Source organism: Lepus europaeus, chromosome 19 (genome assembly GCF_033115175.1).
Source record: "Lepus europaeus isolate LE1 chromosome 19, mLepTim1.pri, whole genome shotgun sequence".
Classification (NCBI taxonomy): Eukaryota; Metazoa; Chordata; class Mammalia; order Lagomorpha; family Leporidae; genus Lepus; species Lepus europaeus.
Genome location: NC_084845.1, coordinates 35,614,703 through 35,623,441, shown reverse-complemented (window position 1 = coordinate 35,623,441; position 8,739 = coordinate 35,614,703). Strand labels below are relative to the sequence as shown.

The window sequence follows — 8,739 nt, the reverse complement described above, 5'->3', positions numbered from 1 at the left end:
GGGTTGGACTGTTCCCCCAATCTTATCTCTTGGGCTATTATTCATGCCTTACAAGTGCCACTCCCCTGTGTGAATGATCTCAAGTAATCTTACCTCTTATGTCTTCCCACATCTAAACCAAAGTCCTGAATATATCATTCTACTGCTCGGCAACTTCCAGAAGACACTACATTAGGAAACCTTCTGGAAGAAAGTTCCTGTGTTAATCTCAATACTTAAGTCTCCCCTAATCCTAGTCTAACTGATTGTAGTTAGACTCTACTTTTGAGTTTTTTTCATTTGTTCTTCAGTTAAATACAGATAAAATGTGATTCCTTTAATATTAGAATTTGGATATCCCCAGCATTTCGACCAGGACTTTAGGCTTCATTTTCACTCTGAGCTTATTAACAGGAACTTCTTGGCTAGGTGCCTGTGCTATCAAAAGTGCCAGATACAGGAAGAACACCTCTTAAGTATAGAAAGATATCATCCAGTCATTTATCTAATTTGACAACTTGGGTTTCCAGGATTTAAAAGTTCAGAGTAAATCTCAACACCTTGTTTTTCAGTAGAATTCCTAAGGAGAAAAATGCTTCAAGTTCTTTTCCTGATCACTTGATGCTAACCTCAGAAACTGGCTGGTGTTTCCAATGGCTTATGATTGGCTGTACTAACACAAAGTGTGCTTCCAACATAGAACTCTGTGATGTGGAGCACTTTCCATGTTTCTAACAAATATTTTTTTTCTATTTGGAATTTCAAAGGGTTTGTTCTTTCCCTTGGAGGAATGAATTCAGGGCTTAAGAACAGCAGGCAACAAAAGCCACACAGGGAGCAGTGCCTGGGTCAGGCCCATTACAGCCCTATAGTCACTTGTTAACGCAGGCTACCATGCCTGATGACTCAGGTTGAGGCTCCAGATGCTGTTTTTTTGAATGTTACTGTGCAAATGGCACTATACCTGACAAGCCTTTGAGTTATATAGGCATACAGATGGTCCCTGGCTTATGATAGTTTGACTTCTAATGTTTTCACTTTATTGCAAAACCAATATGTACTCAGTAGAAACTGTACTTCAAATTCTGAGTTTTGATCTTTCCCCATGTATTCTCTCACAATACTAGGCAGTAGCAGCAAACTGCAACTCCTAGTCAGCTTCACAATCTTGAGGGTAAACAACTCTACAATGTACTGTGTTGCTAAGCTATGATGTTTGATCAATTTGGTATATTAAATGCATTTGACCTATAATATTTCCAAATTATAATGTCGTTATTAGTATGTAACCCCCATTGTAAGTCAAGGAGTATCTATAAAGACATATGAAAAGAGCCAATTTCAGAAATACTCAAGACATCAGAAATTAAGACCACAATGAAATATCACTATAAACCTGTTAGAATGGATATAATTATTTAACAAATATTAATACCAAGTTTGGCAAGGATGTGTGTAAAATGTGTGTGTTTATTATATTATATATTACATTATAAATATCAAGAAGCTTTAGAAAGCCTACTAGGGAAATTATGACAGTTAAAATCATCTATATATACTGGAATAAAAAACACACTCACAAGCTCAGAGAAGACACACCCAGAAAACGGTTGTGAGGTCCCAGGAGTTCCAGCCAGGATTATGGTGAAGAGTTTCTTTTGCATGAAGTCAGTTCACAAATGCTGGGAAAGGTAATGCTTACTCAAATGCTGGAACCTTAACAAAAGGGCACAAAGTATATAAAGAAACACAACATGGATAAAAGGAAGAAAATAAGTCTCCAGACTGACCTTAAAGACATGCAGATCTCCAAATTATCTGACAAAGAACTTATGTCAGTTCTTTAAAAGACATTCAGCTGGATAAAAGAATACTGAATGAAATCAGGAAAAGGATGCATGGATAGACTGAGACCATCAATAAAGAAATAGAAACTTTAAAAAAGAAGGAAGCAGAAATTCTGGGGCTGGAAAATAAATAACTAAATTGAAAGATGCACTAAAGAGTTTGGTGGTAGGCTTGATCATGCATACAGAGGAAGCAGTTAACTTGGAGATGGGTCTTTTGGAATTATCAAATCAGAAGACTAAGAAAAGGAGAATGAAAGAACGTGAAGAGAGACTATAGGTCTTATGGAACACAATCAAGTGGATCAATATAGGCATCATGGAAGTTCTAGAAGGAGAGGAAAGAGAAAAAAAGGAGAACTTATTTGAAAAATAATGACTGGAAACTTCCCAAACCGAAGAAAATAAAAGGACATAAAAACTCTAACTAGGATAAACCTAAATACAAATTCTAGCTAGGATAAAACCAAGACATATTATAATCAAATCATTAAAATTAAAAGACAAAAGTGAATCCTGAAAGCAGCACAAAAAAAAGTTGACTTGTAACATACAAAGGGGCCCCTGTAAGATCAACAGTAGATTTTTGCCTCAGAAATCATACAGTTCAGAAGGTTGTGGGAAGGGGGTGTCATACATCACACTGCTGAAAGAAAAAAAAAGTCAACAAAGAATCATCAATATGGATAAATGATCCTCCAAAAAGGAAAGAGAAATTAAGAATTTCCCCAATAAACCTAGCTTTGAGTGTTCATTAGCACTATATCTGCCATACAAGAAATGCTACCAGCAGTCCTCTGAGTGAAAGCAAATGATGCTGCTATGTAGCAACGTAAGTCACATGAAAATATAAAGTTCTCTAGTGAAGGTAAATATAAAAAAATAGAAACTCATATTGTAACTTTTTAAAGAGATTTATTTTTTTTCATTTGAATGCAGAGTTACACACACAGAGAGAGAGAGAGCTCCCATCTGCTGATTCATTTCCCAAATGGCCGCAATGGCTGTGGTTGGGCCTGGCTGAAGTTAGAAGCTTCTTTAGGGTCTCCCACATGGGTGCAGGGGCCCAAACACCTGGGCCATTTTCTGCTGCTTTCCCAGGCACATTAGCAAGGAGCTGGATTGGAAGTAGAGCAGCTGGATCTTGAACCAGCACCCATATGGAATGTCATATCACAGGTGGAAGCTTAAGCTACTACACCACAATGCTGACCCCCTTTTACAGATATTTAATGTGCAGAATAGTACAAGGCACTCTTGTGAAGATATGTGATCCAGGCAGTGAACAAATGAGGCTGTTCAATTTGGACTTGAGCCTTCAAAACTGTGAGCTAAATAAACCAATTTTCTTTAAATAACTCAGATTCAGGCATTCTATTGTAGCAACAAAAAATGCTTATATGACAACCCATGTTTATGGATTGGAGTACTTAATGTTGTTAAAATGTCAGTACTACCTCAAATGATCTTTGGATTCAGTGTAATCCCTATAAAAAATCTCATTTTTTTTTAAGAAAGGAAGAAATCATCCTACAATTTACAAGAAATCTTATGGGACTATTGATAGTCAAAAAAGTCTTGACAAAGAATATAGCTGTAATATTCATACTTCCTGATTTCAGAACACACTACAAAGTTACAATAATCAGAAACAATGTGGAACTGGCATGAATGCAGACATATGAACCAATGGAATAAAAGGGAAAGCCTTGAGTATATCATCAAACAATTTTTGACAAGGGTGACAAGATCATTCAATGAGGAAAGAACATTCCTTTCAATAAATGGTGAGGAGAAAGCTGTTATTCATGAACAAAAGAATGAATGTACTTAACACTACCTTCAGAAATTAACTACATGAAATTAACCCACATGTAGGACATAAAGCTACAAAAACCCTTAAAAGAGACATGGGGCAAAAGCTCATTACATTGGATTTGGCAATGATTCCTTAGATAAGAAATCAAAGGCCTGGGCAACAAGCAAAACAAATTACGCAAATAAAAAATTCATGCAGCAAAATTCAAAGTAAAAAGACAAGCAAGAGGGGCTGCCACCATGGTACAGTGTTGCAATTGATTTCTCCACAATGTTGCAGTGGGTTCGTTTCTGAGAGGAGCAGCGTGATGGGGGCAAGAGGCGCGGAGTCAACACACAGACCCCGGGAGTCCGGTGAGAGCAGGCTTGAGGCGAGCAGCCGGCAGACTCGTTTATTACAGTTGGTACAACAGCTTATATAGCCAAGACCAGCCAATCTGGTCAAGGGGCGGTCTATGCCCCAACCAATCACAGCCTGTTGCCAGGCAGTTTCCAGAGCCATCCAATCACAGCCTGTCGCCAGGCAGTTTCAAATCCATCCAATCACAGCCTGTCGCCAGGCAGTTTCCACAGCCATCCAATCACAGCCTGTCACCAGGCAGTTTCCAATGCCAGGTGTGTTTCAAAGCCATTCCTGACTAACTGACGCTCGCTTGCCAGTGGCCACCTTCGCATGGCCTTATCATTCCACCACAGTACAGTAGGTTAATCCTCCTCCAGTGGCGCCGGCATCCCATATGGATGCTGGCTCTAGTCCCAGCTGCCCCTCTTCCAATCCAGTTCTCTGCTTTGGCCTGGGAAAGTAGTAGAAGATGGTCCAAGTCCTTAGGCCCCTGCACCCATGTGGGAGACACAGAAGAAGCACCTGGCAGCAGCTCCGGCCATTGTGGCCATCTGGGGAGTGAACCAACTGAAGGAAGACCTCTCTCTCTCTGTCTCTCGCTCTCACTGTCTGTAACTCTACCTCTCAAATAAATAAATAAAATCTTTAAAAAAAGGGACATGCAACAGGGGCTAATGCTGTGGTGTAGTGGGTAAAGCTGCTGCCTGCAGTGTTGGCATCCCATATGGGTGCCAGTTCAAGTCCCTGCTGCTCCATTTCTGATCTAGCTCTCTGCTATGGTCTGGGAAAGCAGTAGAGGATGGCCCAAGTCTTTGGGCCCCTGCATTCACATGGGAGACCCGGAAGAAGCTCCTGGCTCCTCACTTCAGATCAGTGTAGCTCCAGCCATTACAGCCATCTGGGGAGTGAATCAGCAGATGGAAGACCTCTCTCTCTCTCTCTCTCTCTCTCTCTCTCTGTCTCTCTCTCTAACTCTGCCTTCCAAATAAATAAAATAAATCTTTAAAAAGAAAAAGGCAACCAACAGAAGGGCAATCACTTATCTGATAATGGATTAACAGCCAGAATGTATAGAGATTCTTAAAACTCAACAACAATAACAAAATCCACACAATTCAAAAATAGGTGAGGGACTTCCATGAATGAGTCTTATAAGATTTACAGTAAGCACATGAAGAGATGCTGAATGTCAGTAATCATTAGGGAAACACAAGCAAAAGCTAGAGTGAGATAATCACTCATGCATGTTAGGGTCCTACTGTAAAGAAAAAAACCCTGAAAATATCAAATGGTGAGGTTGTGGAGCGATAGGAGCTCTTGTGCATGGTTGGTGGGATTATTAAATGTTGTACCACTATGGAAAACACTAAGGAGTTTCCTCCAAAAAATTAAAAATAGAATTACCACATGATCTGGCAATTCCATGTCTGGATACATATCCAAAAAAATTGAAAACAGAGTTTTGAAGAGGTCATTGTACACTCATGCTCATAGCAGCATCATTTACAATGCCCAAGAGGTGGAAGCCACCCAAATGCCCATTGGCAGATAAATGGATAGATAAAATGGTGTGTTTGTGTGTGTATGTGTGTGTGTTTGTGTGAGTTATTTTGCTAGTGCTGCCATAAGCAAGCATCACAAACTGAGTGGTTTAAACAACAGATAAACGTATTTTCTTTCGAGATCAAGGTGCTGGAAGGGTTCATTTCTCTTGAGGCCTCTCCTTTTGCTGTGTCCTTACAATGTCCTCCTCTGTTCACTGTGCATCCCTGGTGTCTTTTCCTCTTTTTCTATAAGCACTAGTCCTATTAGATTACAGCCCCACCCTTAGGAATGCACCCACTCTCAGTCACCTCTTTAAAGACCCTATCTTCAACTAGAGTCACATTGGGGGTTAGAGTTTCTAAAGTGAATGTCCTTGGGGGAGGAGAGGGGTACACAGTTCAATGCATAACCATGTATGATTCTTCCACCTTGAAAACAGAGAACTGTTTCATGCTACAACATAAAAGAAACTTGAGGATGTTCTCACCATGTCTGCAGCAAAGAAAGACCCCTACAATCTGGCCTTAAGCATTGCTCCCTTTCCTGCCACCCACAGCACTAAGCCCTTCTGACCACAGCTTCCTGTCGTGGGCCCCAGTCCTTTGCACTTGGCCGTCCACTCTCCTGGAATGCCTTTCCTTCACTCCCTGCCCCAGGGCCAAGCTCCTGCAGCCTTCTTGGCAGCCGGCAGCCGAAGCGCTGTGTTCACGGCTCCCTTTCCTGAGGGAGCGCTTCCTTCTCTTCCGCTGTGCTCTGGAGTTCCTTACACAGCACACGATCCTACAACCAGCGCTTTCCTTGCAGCCTGCTGCCTCCACTAAGCCACAAGCTCCCAAAGGCAGAGGCCTTTCCTTGCGGCATTCCCATTCACCCTTGGCACCAGGGACCCAGGTGTAGCAGACACCAGTAATGCCTGTTGAATGAATGCAGGTACCAGGGATGCAAACAGTGGCCAGGGAACTGACGCCGTCACAGCTCAATCAGATTTGATGAGGCTACCTCACCTGGTCTTGGCAAAGTGTATATACATGGTGGCCCTCAGGATGGCTTTAGGTAGCACCTGGGTGGACCCATTTTTAAAAATAGTTATGAAGTTATTTTTAAATGGGACCACTCCCCTCCCCCTGCCACCCTCCTAACCCTTCCCCCTGCCCCCTGCCACCACACACACACACACACACACGGTGTTTTGAGTGCAGATGCTAGACAATATCAGGTCCTAGTCCCTCACTCTCCCAGCCTCACTGCTCTAGGTTAACGCTTCCTTTTCCAGGATCACCAAAATTAGCTCACTGAGTTGAGGGAGTGGTGCACCTGGCCTTAAAAGGCATCCAATCACTGGACCCCAGGAGGTCATTTATCTCCTCTAGAGATAAATGTTCAGTCTTGTCTTTTAAGATTTATTTTTCATTTATTTGAAAAGCAGAGTTACAGAGAAGCAGGAGAGAAAGAGAGAACTTTCATCCATTGGTTCACTCCTCCAATGGCCGCAACAGCCAGGGCTGGGACATGCTGAAGCCGGGAGCCTGGAACTGCACCCAGGTCTCCCACGTGGGTGGCAGGGGCCCAAGTACTTGAGCCATCTTCCGCTGATTTCCCAGGTGCATTAGCAGGGAGATGGACCAGAAGTGGCGCAGCAGGGACTTGAACAGGTGCTCTTATGGGATGCTGGAGTCACAGGCTGCAGCTTAACCCTCTATGCCACAATGCCTACCCCTCTGTCTTGTCTTGAAGGATTTCCTTAGCAGGAACTCCATGCCCTGAGGAAAAAAATAATTACCACCTGCACATAGCTCCCTGACTCACTGCAGCCCACTCTGCGCTCTTCAAAACTCCCAAAGAGCACAGTATTGCTGCCCACTCAGAGAAGGCCACGAGGGACATGGCCACACACTGAACACGTTTCTCTAAACGCCAGCTCGGAGCTAAGAACCCTCGGGGAGCCTGGACATCACGGGATAGCCTGGACATCATGGGATAGCCTGGACATCATGGGATAGCTGCGGGGCTCCTTGCTGTGCACTGTGCAATAAATAAACACCTCTTTCTTGCACCACCCTGTGTCTGTGGCCCGCCTGCTGTGCACAGGGGGAGGGAGCCCCATGGTGGTGGGGTTCCTATAGCAACGCCTTCCACCAGTTTGGGGGTGTGTTCTACACAGTTTCAATGTGTTTTAGAGAAAAAAAGCTATATCTCACTCTTGTGGTTTCACGGCTCTCAATGCTTTTCCTGGGGCTAAGCAGACAACAGTGACTCAACTGAAACAGAGTAACTGGTGCTACAGGTGGTGCCTGGCTGCCCGCAGAGGTCCCACGTGACTGGAGACTGAGAAACGCTTGCCTGCTCTCTGGCTTCACCCTTGAGCCAAACTACAGACGATGTTCCCAGTGACATTTGCAGAGTGATTTCCTCCTACTTTTCAGTTTTCACTGGCAAGAAGGGGAGGGCGGGCCACGGAGAGGAAATACGGCCGCCCCTGTTAACCGTGTCTCCACCTGTCTTCCCAGATGCTGTCTTCGGTTTTGTTTCGAGGGAGGAGGATGAGCCAGGCTCACAGAACCCATCAGTGAATTCCTTTCACAGCCAAGCTCATCAGGATTTCTGGTGATTGTGCATTGTGGTATCTGCAAACGAGTGATATATATTCTGCAGGCCCCTCTCCCAGCACGTCTGTAAGCTACATATTAAAAAGCTGTGTCTTTGGTTAGCTTCTGAGCAATAAGGATGTGAGTCCTCTTCAAAAGGTTCCTTCTGCCTAAAGCTGACCTGCTAGGATGGAGTGGGTGGGGGCAGGTGGCAAGAGCCAGCAGGAATGGGGGAGCTGGAGGTGGAAGGCAGGGGTGGGGCAGGCGTGGCCGGTGTTTTTTATACTCTTTGCCTTACAAAAGGATTAATCACAGGGTTCCTCTTAAACAGAAAGTTCCGTGCATTTTAAAAGAGGATTTGATTTATCAGAAACTTGTGAGCAACACAGCTGCTGGGCAAAGCGAGCTCTCTATGCTGACTTGAAATCCATTTTCCGAGCCAGGAGTCTGGGGTGTCAGAGGGAGTGATGAAACTCCTTTAGTTTTTAATTGACGAGCGATATTGACTCGCCCGGGTAGGAGCCCAGGTATTGGGCCAGGGCCAGTGTGTTTCTGCAGTACCTACGCGTGAATGTGCTGAGTGCTTGAGTATTGATTCATTTATGTACTCGCTCGGCTGTTG

The 8,739-nt window shown here is 43.7% G+C and overlaps 1 pseudogene; it reads right to left on the bottom strand.

Annotated features, from left to right (window-relative positions):
- Window positions 1–258: 258 nt before the first annotated feature.
- On the bottom strand, window positions 259–6,562 carry LOC133747700 (large ribosomal subunit protein bL19m-like; annotated as a pseudogene).
- Window positions 6,563–8,739: the final 2,177 nt, after the last annotated feature.